This window comes from Bactrocera oleae, chromosome 3, assembly GCF_042242935.1.
Source record: "Bactrocera oleae isolate idBacOlea1 chromosome 3, idBacOlea1, whole genome shotgun sequence".
Taxonomy (NCBI): Eukaryota; Metazoa; Arthropoda; class Insecta; order Diptera; family Tephritidae; genus Bactrocera; species Bactrocera oleae.
The window spans coordinates 71,668,463-71,682,402 of NC_091537.1; the positions used below are offsets into that span (position 1 = coordinate 71,668,463).

Genomic DNA, 13,940 nt, shown 5'->3' on the forward strand with positions numbered 1-13,940 from the left:
CAAAAAAGAAAAATTCTCGTTATTTTTTGAACACACCTCGTATATTAATAAAATCACATATCCGTAAGCTTAAATAAATAACTATGTCTGTCGTCTGTTGTTTGTAAACTTTATTTCCGCTTTGCATGCGCTGTTTCTTAGTCACTCCCACTTGCACACAAATTCCTCTTGCGACCGACAATCACATATGTTATGTGATGTTAAGCACTGAACACACTACCCTATCCTAATTTTTACCATAATTACTATGTAGATGTATGAATATGTTGAATATACATAGTTCGAGCAGTTTTTCAAGCTTTTTTATGGCCCCGCCTGCCGACGACAAGCAGTCAAAGTAATTATTTTGAAATCTTAAGTTCGTCTTAAACATAAAATTTAAACGCGTTCACATAATTATTTTACTTGTGTAACTCTTTTAGAGCGACATACTTTTGAAGTACGAAAAGTACATTGGTTGAACTGGTTCAAATGATGGAGAAAATCTCGTTTGGCACCCTTTACCCACCCCTTTCGCTTTTCGTTTAGTTACTTTATTTCCCTTTTCATACGACATTTAATCACGATTCTTTTCAAATTGGATAATCACTGTATACTTTTAACTTTTAGTGTCTTGGAAAAATACATCTTGTGACTCTGGTAAATTGAGAATGTAAAAACACGTTAAATTCGGCTGCCGCGAACCATCCCTTTCACAAGTACCTTTTGAAAAGCATAAAAAGGCATAAAAAATATTTTTCATTAATTTTATTGGTCAGCTTGAATGACAGCTATATGTTATAGTAAACAATTTCTCGGCAAATGTAGCAATGCTTTGTTAAATAATCTGTGCCAAAATTCGTTAAGATACCGTGTCAAACAAAAAAGTTTTTCATACAAGGACTTGAATGGATCGATCACTGTGTAAGGCAGCTATTAGAAGGACTGCGTCGAATAAAATAGTCCGTTATAAAAATGCAAAAATCTTTTAAACCAGTAGTGCGTTTTTAATAAACTAAAATATTTCATATATAAAATTTATTTTAGGTTTGAATAAAGTGAGAAGAAACCAAGAATTACGTTTTATTAATAAAAAGTTTTAATTTTTCCGGAACCCCGTCCAATAGTGCTTTTATGGAAGTGTCCATACTCTCACTGCTGAAGACCACCTTTTTTTAAGTCTTGAAGGTTTTTTGGTAATTTTTTATGTTGCTTTAATCTCCCTTTTAACTAAAGAATAGTATCTCTTTGTTTAGTTCTGGACAGTTAGACACTAAAATACTCCATTCCGTTGGAGGCACTCTAAGACTGTTTTGCTATACTGACATGAAGCGCGGTCAGCCCAAAAAACCTGTTCACTTCATGTTAGCTTGAAAATGGGAGCAATCTCCTTTGCAAACATTTATATACATATATTCTGTTGTTAATTGTACCCGATGTAACAACTGATCTGCTCCTTTTGCCACGACCGCAACTTTCTGTACCTTGCGCGTCATCATCAGCCCAGCTTCCTTCCTCGTCTTGTGTAGGGTTAGCCCCTACCTCATTGGCAATTGTCTTAAAATACCACTGCGGTTGATTTTGAAAAATTTAAATAATGATTTCTCGCACTTTTACTTCGCTTCGAGTAATATTTTCTGGTAAATATTCAGGGCTACTAAGACAAACATTTTTTTATTTGCAATTATTAATTGCACAGTATGGAAAAAAATGTAACGAACAATTTTATTCGACACAGTCCTTATATGCTAGAGTTGTCCGATAGCGGCTATTTTGACAAGTGAGCAGTTATTTGGTGACAACAGGATGTATGCAAAAGTCGATATCTCAAACTCAGAGAGACAAATTTGCGTATTTACAAATGGACAGTCGGACAGACTGACATTTACGTATAGTGTATTCGTCGTTTCCTTTCGAGTGAGTAACATACCCTGTTCAGGGTATATGGTAATATGGAAGTGAAGGCGATGGTGCTTAAGCAATAGTAATGAAAAATCAAGAAAGTAAAGAAGGACGTGTGAAGATGATTACCTCTCGTTTCAGCTCAATATCCTTCAGGAAACTTTGACAGTGGAGCTTCGGCGATTTTCATAGCTTTACTAAAAATGTATGGATCAGAAAATGATCAGTCATAGATCCTGGCGATGGTATAAATGTATACGAACCCTACAGTGGTCAAGGATCACTATAGATCTCCTACATTTCATCCCGATCTAGAAGGACTTTGCTACGGCGAAACTGAGCTAAAGCGAAACGAAAGTATTGAATTTACTACCCAAGCAAATTTTTTGAAAGTCGGTCGGTGGTTGGGAGCCTGATCGAATTGCCATCGACGAAAATTTACGTTTCATCTCCAGAAAAGTTTGCTAAAATTACAAATTAGCATAAAGAGCCAATTGTTTCGTGGTATGCCTGTAGACAGCATGTATGTACATAGATATATATACATATATCTATCCTATCCGATTGTCGCGGGAGCGGTTCCAATACTTAGTTACAGAGTCTCTAGAACGCTACTCAATAAATAGTGGAAAAGTTGAATCGAGAATTCATATTATCGCGAAGAGCATATATTTACGCAAGCGTATATTTACGATACCTGTATTTGAGACACGAGGGAAGTATTAGGATTATATTTTTCATAACTGAACTACACAGCTCACAGATCATTATCGGCACAATTCTCTCTCTCTTAGTGTGTCTTAACATAAAACTACAGGAATTTCGCTAGGATCAGTTGATGGCAGAAAGATGAATTTTTTGTAGGCACGCTGTTAAAAATATGTTCCATTTAAATGTTTGAGTTCTTCAAACTGTTTCCGCAATTAATCATATTTATTTACTTGGCTGTCAAAATGTCAGCTATCTGAAATATTTGGCAATTTTGAAATTTGGCCCTAATTCGTTTGGCACCTGGCTATCATTGCTAGCAGGGGTTAGGGCAAGTGTCAAAAGGAATTAATTAAACCAAATCAGTGAAATATGTGTTTTCGTGAAACAACTGTTTCACCTGCGCAACGACCGCTATTTCGTTATGCTATGTGCGTTTTGCTCTCTACTTTCTCCTTTGCACATCTCAATCTTAATTTACAAGCGCTTTGACCACGCCACCGTAACGAAATAGCACGCCAATAAAATTTCGAATCAGCAGGACGCGACCAAAGCAGCTAAAGGAATGGGCAAAAAGCTACCCAAAAACAAGCATCACTTCAACTGCTTCGCATGGCAAGAGTGCTCCACTAGACTAAATGTGGGACAAGCAAGCAGAAACTCGCGAAGCGTAGTTTGAATTATTGCAACTTTTCGTTCTAGTGTACATCCATAATGCCGCTGAATTAGAACGCTTTGAATTGTTTGCTCAGCTCAAGAGTATCCAAAATTTCCGAGCTTCATACCAGCTGCGCTTCAACAATTGTTCAATGCGATTAAGGACAGTAACAAGTTGGCGTACTCCAACGGCTCAGGGAATTGCATCAGCTCTTTCAAGGTTGCGTTTGATGCGAAATACTAGTGAATACATTTACTTAACCCTTTGTTGACTGTTGTTGTTAGCTGGGATTGATTTTGGTTTGCCCTCGCTTATAAATGCTTGCGTTGTCCCCTATTATGGTTCTACTGAGCGGATCCTTAGCAAAGCTTTTCCCAGGAGACAAAAAAGAGCCGGTGACAGTTTAGCGAAACAAAGTAGCAAAAATAAACACAGAACAGTAGCAGCGCTGGCTGACATGGCATTAACTGAGGAAACTTTCAAAAGCAACCACAATGCAATAATAAAGACTAAAAATATTTTCATAAAATGAACTCAGAATAATATATATTTTCTGCTAAATATGTTCTAAATATGAAATATAAAAATAATCCATAACGGTAAGCTCACTGATTTTGTGTAATCACGAGTAGATTCGCTTCGAAGAGACCTCGAAATATTGTTTCAAAAAGTTGGTAATTTAAACTGGTTACATTCGATAATAATCCTTTAGTATATTTAGTATGTAATCTTTGAGAAAATTACCCTAGGAAACTTCAAAGGTTGATTGGTCCAAGCTCTGTGTCTTTCCCATGTAAACTTTTACTAAGTTTTTCGGGAAAAGTTCTAAATTAACCGTGAAAATCCGCTTTAAAAGGTTTACAACCTCTTATAAATATTTATCTGAATGTTTCAACATAAGTTGCTGAAGATACTACTTTTGATATTGTTTTACAGATAGTTTCTTGTTTTATTTTCCAATAAAAAAAAAAATTACGATATAAAGGCAAAATCACGTTAGGCTTCTGTTACTGATATAAAATATGAAACTATGGTCAAAAACTACTATCGCTCACCCTTTATATCAGCTGTGTAGTTTGTATTTATGTTACGAGTCTTTTTATTTTTCGGTCGTTGTTGACCAGGCTCTCGGTCTATCCAACTGATCTTTTGAAATACTACCACTGATTCTTCTAAAGGTTTAAATGCAAAACCATTAAGAATTTATAATTATTCAAGCAAAGTATCTCAGTTGAGTAAACTTCGAAGCATTTATGAATGATGGGGTCATCTTGGCATGTCTTAAGTATTCTATATATATCTATAGGTTATGTATATACAAATATATATATATGTATGTATTTAGTTTAAGTAATACGTTCTAGTATGTTTGAATCCGCATCAAAGGAGGCCAGAAAGTACTGATAGAAGTATTTTTTAAAAATGTTCATTAAATAACGGCGTTCATTAGGAATAATGTTTTCAACAACACTTCTGCCCAGCATTGAGGTGAACTAAAACCGACTGATTTTAAAGGATAATTGAGTTCTATCTCAAAAGCTAAGTTAAGCTTATTACTTATAACCGCGAAATCGGTCTTACATCTCATCATTCTTCAACAAAAATACTACTTTTCTCTATTTAATACAACGCTGTATCACCTAATTTTAATAGCCTCAATTTTAATTAATTCAATATAATTTTGTTTGCATTACTCGTGTTGTAATCTTTAGTTCCTTCCGAGTTACAGGAACAGGAATATTACATAGAGCTAAATATTAAAAATAAAGTGACTTGGCTAAATGTTTCCTTATATTTCGGGAGTATCCCTATTATGATATACACATCGTTTGGTAAGATTTTGGTGCTACAACGGGAAAATTATATAATATTAATTAGTGCTTAATTTATCTACAGAAATGGAAAAAACAAATGAAATTTAAAGTTTTGTCTTATGAGAAGTAAACTTGGTTACTGACCGATTTCACCCATTTTCGCCCTGATATATGGGAATGTTAATTTGTATATATATAGTATAGGTTAAGTAAATGTAGGCAATGCCACACCCATTGTCCAATTTTTACACCTGCTCCTATAAAGATCTTTTGTGTCATCTCGAATGTAATATTTTATATTTTTGGCGCATTTCGTTTTGATTTATCGCAGTTTAAGTAGTTTTTAAAATAACCGTTATATAGGGAGTGGGGGTGGTTGTCATCCCATTTCATCTATTTTTATGCTGTCGCAAGAGGTGTAGAAATGATATATCCTGTGCAAATTTGTGTGATATAGCTTGAATGGTTTGGGAGATATATGCATTTAAGCTAATACCCGGGGGAAACGCCAACTTTACACATTTTTCTAACCACTGGTGCCCCTCATTATTGCGATTTATTGAACTAAATTACGGTTTTGTATATTAATTAATGGCTTAGTTTTGACAATTTATAAGTTTTCGCTATATTCACCAGATTTGGCTCCCAGCGACTAGCGCTTCAGAAACCTGATAAAATTCCTTCGTGGAGAGCATTTTTCATCGAATGAAGCAGCTATTACAACCGTAGACGGGTATTTTGCAGAGCTTCCGGAAAGTCAATATAGGGATGGCGCAATATTATTGGAGGATCATTGGAATAAGTGTATTGAAGTTAGATTATTTCAGAAACTTTTCAAGCGACCTGTATATGATTTGATTTAATTAAAAAAAGTTATTAAAGACACTCAAATGTTTTTTATTCAATGTGAAGTACAATCGATACAATTATTCAGAACTGAATATAGCATTATTCAAATGACCTCAACGACGGACCGATGATTCCACCAAACCAAAAACCACACCAAACTGTCAATTTAGGTGAATGTAATGATTGTACATGATTAATTTGTGGATTTTCTTCGCACCAGATTTCACAGTTTTGATTATTTACAACTGACCATCACGACCACAAAATGGCAAAAGCGCACGAAAAGTTGCAATTGGTGAACGATTATTTTTTTAATTAAATTGAATAATTTGTAAACGTTGTTCTTGCGCACATCTTTCTACGATGAAATTGTAAATATTTCTGAATTAAATTCAAAAAAAATTACAGATCATGACATATTAAAAATGGCCGAAACGACACTCACATATCATATCATCCCTATTGGAAAACCTGATACGTGTCATTTCATTAGCGTTGCCACCTACATGTTGGTTATTAAGATTATAAGGAAATTCCAATTTATAGCAGTCAGAAATCTGCTTTACTTACTTTTGATCTTGGTATGCAATAACTGTCTTTCATTTTTATTTTTGGTGCACAAAACCAGATTAGGAGCTATCACTGAGTGCAGCAAGCTATGTAATTATTCGTTTCAACTTTCTTGTTAACGAGACGATTCTTCGCTGTTTGCACATTTCTTGTTGGAATAATTGTTTATTGTTTTGTTTATTTTTGCTTCAGTGCTACTAGCGACATTATGGAAAGTAATGTGGAACTATAGCAATAGTACAATACGTGCGAGGTTATTGTGGGCACGATGGAAAGACGAATGCTCGCCCTACAGGAAACATTTAATGACTTCCATGACTTTCCACCTTATATAAATGTGAACGGGAGGGCTTGCTATTGTTGGACGATTGGAGGAGAGGACATGAACTTGCTTGAATGTTCGCATGATTGTGCAGTTTCTCGTTTCGCCTATTTCGCTGTTCTGCCCAGAAGACAGCTGTCTGCCAGTGTGGTAAATTGTTTAACTCGTTTATTTTCATCGTAAAATTATCTGTTCCACATATTTTCTAACCAAACATTCTAGTACACTTCATATGCCATTTTCGCTGAGTGCAGCTTTTTCGAGTCGATTTGCACAAATTGAATTGCTAGAATTATCAGTTTAGAAGTTCAACATCTCCTTCTGGAAGATGAAGAAGGAGAGTATATGTATTTTCGCTGCTTTGTAGATGCTTTCAACGTACAAACATATATGTATACATAAATCTACTTATACAATATATACCCAATTATGCACACACATATTACTTGAAACATATTTCGGCGCGCCATGTGTTGCTTTACGATGGCAAATTAGTACAAACTCAGGGGGCTACAAATTAATTTTTAGACCGTTTAATGTGAGTGATTCGCAATTGAGCAGCATGCGGGCTCTGTATGTAGTCTTGTGCACTCGATTTATATCCAAACAAGCGATAATTTAAAAATGTATCTAGACCAATCGACACGAGCTTTTTTTTGAGCGATTGACAAATTCTGTGTGGGATCCAAAATTACTAAATTTTTTTACAGTCAAATGTTCATGCAATATTGAATGTATGCGGGGCCCACTAATGCCTAAAGTGGTCTCTATCTCACGATAGGTCACGTGGCGATCTTGCAATACTAGTTTGCACACATCATCATAACTCTTATGAAATTCGTCTTGAAGTGATTTACGACCTCAATTGAATTAACCATACCATCGATAAATACTGGCCTTTGATGGAGCTTCATAGCCAAAAATTTTATTAAGTTCATCGATGTCCTGTTGCTGAGTTAATTCACGTCCAAAGTTGTAAAAAATAATCGTCCGAAAATGTTCGCGATTTATTTACATTCTCTTGCTGAGATGAACATTTTATGTAACCGTAAACAACACAAATAGCGCTCATATGTCAAATTGTCTTGGGCACCATTAAAAATCCCAAACTTTAGAATAAAGTTGTGAAATGCCAAAACCCGAAATATAAAGGGCAACCTAAGTAAGCTCCAGTGATAACATCAGTATAAAAAGTATATTTTAGTTTCTACCGCTGACCTATATTTTTTCAATTTGTATTGTGGTTTATATCCACCTCAACTCATTCTTCTTATAGTTTTCTTAGTAAGATGTGAATCTGTTGTTTTAATGCCTAAAAGTATGCTTAGAAAGAATATTGATTTAAGAGAAACGGCAGTCAAGGGAGCAAAGGACAACCATTTCCAAATAATTTTGTATTCACGCCCGATCGAAAGTATATGAAAATATAAAAACAAATATACGCGAAAGTATATATAGAGGGATAAATACAAAGTAAATACACACATAAAAGTCAACCAACGTCGACTCAACGCTCTCTGCTGCCGCAAGCTGAATTTACAAAAATTCTAAAGTATGCCAAAAATGCTGCCGACAGGTCGTAAATTAAGTGTGAATGTGCTAGAAAGTATATAAAATTCTCCGTGCGAAAATATTTACTTTTACGACGACCCTTAAGTGAGCTTTCATGTTTTGCTTATATCGCCTGTGTGCTTGTTATCACTGATTTTATAAGCTGCTGTTGTTCTTGTTCTTAATATTTTTGTTTGTTGTTATTGTGGTTGTTGTTGCTGCTACGACCGCTGCCGCTTTCAAAGACTTTTAATGAATGTTACTTATAAATCTTTAACTGCACGACTTACTATAGCAGCAACAAACACACACAGTCACAAAATGGTTTAACATTGAAATTCGACCGACAAAGACAGACGTGCAGGCTATGATGGAAAACGAAAACAAGAAAAAATGTAAACTTTGGTTGCACCGCAGCTGTAACACACTTCACAATAAAAACAAGTTTCCACACAAGAACTTGATTTTGATCGGTCAATGGCCAGCAGCTTTGGGAGAATAGACGTGAACAAAATTTTCAGATCGATATCTCAAAAACTGAGGGATTAATATATACAGACAGGCAGACGGATATGGCATCATTTCGTCATGCTGATCATTTATATATATAATTTATAGGGTCTCCGACGTGTCGTCCTGGGTGTTACAAACATACTGGCAACCTAATATTCTTTGTTCAGGGTATAATAAAAAAAACCGCTAAATGAAAAGTGCTCAGCGGGGCAGGTGTTATGATTGTTTAAGCAGCCAGCAAAAGTTCACAAAGCACTTTCAAAGTGTGCATATTTGATAGCTAAAGGCTTCATCTCAGCAGAAGGTTGTACACAAAGTGCGCACACTTTCACCGCCTGAAAGTATGCTACTACTATGTACTTGGCGTCTACGTGCTTACTGGTTCAAGGCTTACTGTAACAACTAAAAAGCTCATAACAGGCCTGTGACGTTTACTTTATATAAACAGTTTAAATGCGTATATACCAGAATGTATTTACTTCCAACTACTTTTGTATAATTGTTTTAAATCTACGAAACGCGACCAGCTAGGCAGAAAAATTTGGGAGCTTAAGCTCGCTAATAAATACATATTTATATTTATTTGTAGCATAATGTATATGGTGCGAGTTTTACTTTGAACAAAGACGGCAAAAGTCGCTTACGCGGAAACCTTGCCGCAGGCTGTAACAGATACCCGTATAATTTCCGCGCGCAGCAGACTTATGAATATTAAAGTGTGTATGTGTATACATTCAAGGCCATTATCAACAGTTGTTTTCGAAAGAATTTTTCCATTGTATACAACAATGTTATATTTAGACGTTCAGAACTTAAACATAACATGTTGTGTTCATTTCTAGAAGAAGCTGAAGAGAGGGTCGAAATATCAATAGATATTTGTGCCAAAGAGTTCGGAATTAATTGCATTGAATGAGTTCGGATTTTACTGGATATAATGAACTTTCCTTTGCTTGCCTTTTGACTACTAAATAATAATGAGCTTTAGCATCTAAGGGCTAAGGACTCAATGAGACTGTACATAAAACTTTATAGAAAGAGAAAGGAATAATTCCAGCAAAAAAAAAATGTCTCTAATTTTCTTAGGCTACACAGTTATACAGGGTGGCTCGCGAATCGTGCGTAATAACTTTTTTCCGTGGGAGTAATCGTCTTATATTTTTATTTAGCTGGTTATAATTTAATTTTTTTTTTTAATAAATGGAACATTATGAGGTTGGTAAACATGTTTGCTGAATCTGGATCTATCGCAAAAAGAAGATGGCGCCTACTCAGGCAAATCCAAGAGTTTCAACTCGCAAATTATCGGCACAACTTGGAGTTAGCAGACGGTCATTACAACGGATAATTCATGATTACTTAAACCTGTGTTGGTACAAAGTTCAAATAACAAGCCGGTTAAGCCCTCTAGATTCGCCTATTCGCCTGGAACTTTGCCAAAAAATTTTGGAAATTATAAATTGCCTGTTTATGTCTAATGAGGCCCATTTTTATCTAAACGAAAATGTAAACAAGCCAAATAGTCGTATATGGAAAGAATCAAATCCAGAAATAAGTAACGAGACGGAACTTCACCCAGAACGAGTCAGTGTGTGGTGCGGAGTTTCATCAAGGTGTACTGTCGGGCCATACTTCTTTGAAGGAAACGGTGTAACAGTAACTGTCAATGGGCACCGTTATTAAAAGATGTAAAATGAGTTTTGTTTACCCAAAACTGCGCCAAAGACGTATCCCTTTCAGTTTGGTTTGGTTTCAGCAAGATGGAGCAACTACACATAACCAGACCGGTTATTGCGGAACTCCAACGAAAATTTGACAAAAAATTAATATCAAGAAACTACACTTTCCGCTGGGTTCAAGGTCCCCTGATCTAATTGCACCAGACTTTTTTTATGTGGTTATGTCCAGCAAGAGGTATAAGAACACCCAAAAATCTGACTGAACTGAAGCAGTCCATTTAATCGCGAATTGAGGCAATTCCGACTCAAACCTTCAGGCCGTAATGAATAAGTTTCGAATTAGGTGTCGCATTTACGGTTCACAAATTATATTAAATAAAATAATATTTAAAAAATAAATATAATGCATTGTTTAAAAAGCAGTTATACGATTTGTTTTTGTAGTACGATACGTGAACCACCCTGTACAAAAAAACTAAAGCAAGTTATGCCTGAGCTAATTTTGGATACCAAACTGATGTGAAAACTCAATGTGGGCGATATAGAGAAAAAAGTCAGTGTAAGAAGATGCTAGAGTCTACATGGAGCCTATCACCTGGCCTCATGCTTTGGTGTTAAATCGGCTGCAAGATTGGCAAATTGAGGTTAATTTTCCATAAGGATTTTCGGGCATAGCTCAATACGCAGGGGGTTGGCGGGTAAAAAAGACCACATACCCTCTCGCTTTTTCTGGGAGAGGAAGTTTCAATTCACACTAAAACAGCTTGATGGCTCAGGAATACACGATCTACCAGCGGAACTTTCAACATCCACAAGGACGGATTAAAAATGGCTAATGGGATGATCTCAAGCGCCTCTTCAAGCTGCCGGAATATTGCAATATCTTCAGATGGAAGGAATCTACCGGCATCACATGCGAGCCGTATTACAAAGTAGACGTCCTCCAAAGTTACACAGAGTTATTTATTGGTTTAATTATCTGTCAAGAAATGATAATTTCTTGACGTAATTGATGAATAAACATGTAGTTTATATGAGTAAAGTATATACATTTTTATATAGGGAAGGTATATATATGTACATCGTCACGCAAGAAGCTCCTTTATCGCTCAATCCCGCTCTCTGTATATATAAATTACAGATGTATATAGCCACTCACGAAGCCTCCTTATTGCACAGTCCTGCTCTCTGTATAAATAAGGTAAAAATATATACAAAGTCACGCCGTAGCTCCTTATCGCTTAACCCTGGTCTCCGCATTGCATTCGCTCTCAACGTTTTAATACTAACATATCAAAACCAATCTAAAAACACATGTTGTCTCAGAGCATCCTTTCTGTACTGTCGCGTTTTCTCTCTGAGCAATCTTAGTAGAAATTCACCATAGCCGCTCTCGTAAGAGCACATTTTTGTTGCTGTTGTTATATGCATCACATGGTTATAGCTTGGTACCAACTCGCTGGACCACTGCATCATTCAGTCATCGTCGCGCTGTCAACACAACTGGTACATTCAACGGAAGGAATTATAACGGAAATCTTTGATAACAACAACACCTGCTACAGTGGTGTGTGTGTGTGTGTGTGTAGGTGTCTATAGTGCATTTCTGTGTGCTTTAGTGTTAGTGCGCGAGAGACTTTGTAGAAGCGCGCGAGAACACACATTTGCGTGCATGTAAATATGTATATGTATTTGTGTGCGTCAGCATATATGTATGTATTTAGACATATTTACATACAAATTGTTATGGTAACGAAACTTGTGTCTTTTTTTGGTGACTGCGTTTTTTAAAATTAAATGGAAACAGTTTTAGAACAGAAAAACAAAAAGGATCGTTGGTGAAAGTGAAATATTTGTATACATTTTATAAATGAAATATACTTACACGTGCATGTATTAGTGCTGTAACTAAAACCGCAATTTTATATAAAAAAAAAACAACAATAGCACCAAAAGAGTTTCATATGTAAGATGTTTGTTTATCTTGAGTGACAGTCAATTTGCAAGAGTAGGTCGACAGCCGCCTCTCTAGTGAGTTAAAGGGCTGCTAATTGCTTCTGACATATTTCGCATTTTCTGTGACATTTTCCACTGACAGCAAATGTTAATGAAATTTCAACAACAACAACCAAACTCACACACACGCGCATTTAATGTGTTGCCGAAATCGCTGCCGGTGAGCCACAAGCTTTTGCCATCGAAGTTTTACCGTTAATTGAGCGCCAAGCACGTTCTTAAGTACTTTCAATGCTGTTGTGTTTGTGTAGAATAACTATTGAGCGGAAACGGAGGTCTAACGGTGTTTTTGAGAATTCCGAAAACATGTGTACAAAAAAAGTAAACAACAAAACAGGCCAAAAGCAAGACACTAATTGTATGTACTTGTGTGTGTGTGTGTGAAATTACTTCATACTTGCGCTTGTGTATTTGTGAATTAATACGCGCAAAGTTAATTGGCGGCAAATGTTGATGATGTTGACAGCAACGCACTCATAACTCGGTCAGTCGGTCGTGGCTGCGAAGTCACATGTTACGCATAATTAATGACAAAAACAAATATGGAAAACAAGCTTGCACACACATATATCCATTTATATATATACAAACAGAGAAACTAAAAGTGTGTGTGCTCCGACATATATATAATATTATTATTGTCTGCCGGCAGCCGCAGGGCGTTCGAGCGACGTCCCGTGACTGGTAGAAAAGGAAAGCAGCAATGCCTTTGAGTCTGCGCTTCCTGCTGCGCGTGCTACTGTATTATTAATTATTATTATGCTATGAGCTGTGACAAACACACAAACGATATAGATATGCCTACTTTAGCTTTTGTTGTTATTCAATTTGTATTTGTTTTACAGTTTTAATTGCGCATAATTAATGCTTGAGTGAATGTTTTAACCAGATTCGCATAAAACATATCTGCACCAATGCATATGAGTACAATAATTCGAGAAAAATGGAACAAGTGAAAATTCGTCAATTAATATGTCATCGGAGAAATGCGAAATTTTTTGTTATAAATTGTTGATATGGAAATGTGGAGCAATTAAGTCATATCAGCACATGTTTTAAAACATCAATTACAACATGTTGAAAAAGTGTAGTGGTATACTCGTAGAAGGTTGCTTAAACGGTAATTTAATTATTATACAATTTAGAGAATTAAAAAAATTAAATAAATAAATTAGAAGAATATTATCAAATATATAAAGTAAATTCAAATACAGCGGAATAGAATAAAATAAAATTAAAAAAATGTATTTAATTGAATTAAATTAAATATATCAAAAAAATTAGTATCAAATGAAAAAACAAAATCAAAATGTACAAGTAAAAAAGGGCTAATTTTGGATGTAAACGAACACTTTATACTCTTGCAACTTGCAAGAATA

The 13,940-nt window shown here is 35.6% G+C and overlaps 1 protein-coding gene across 1 annotated transcript in view; it reads left to right on the forward strand.

The window, feature by feature from the left end:
- The first annotated feature begins 13,217 nt into the window (after positions 1-13,217).
- Positions 13,218-13,940, forward strand: part of LOC106616385 (cell adhesion molecule Dscam2-like) — a 103,818-nt gene continuing 103,095 nt past the window's right edge. The window contains exon 1 of the mRNA XM_036361997.2: positions 13,218-13,681. The gene's annotated coding sequence lies outside the window, so the exon portion shown is untranslated. The remainder of the gene's footprint in view (positions 13,682-13,940) is intronic.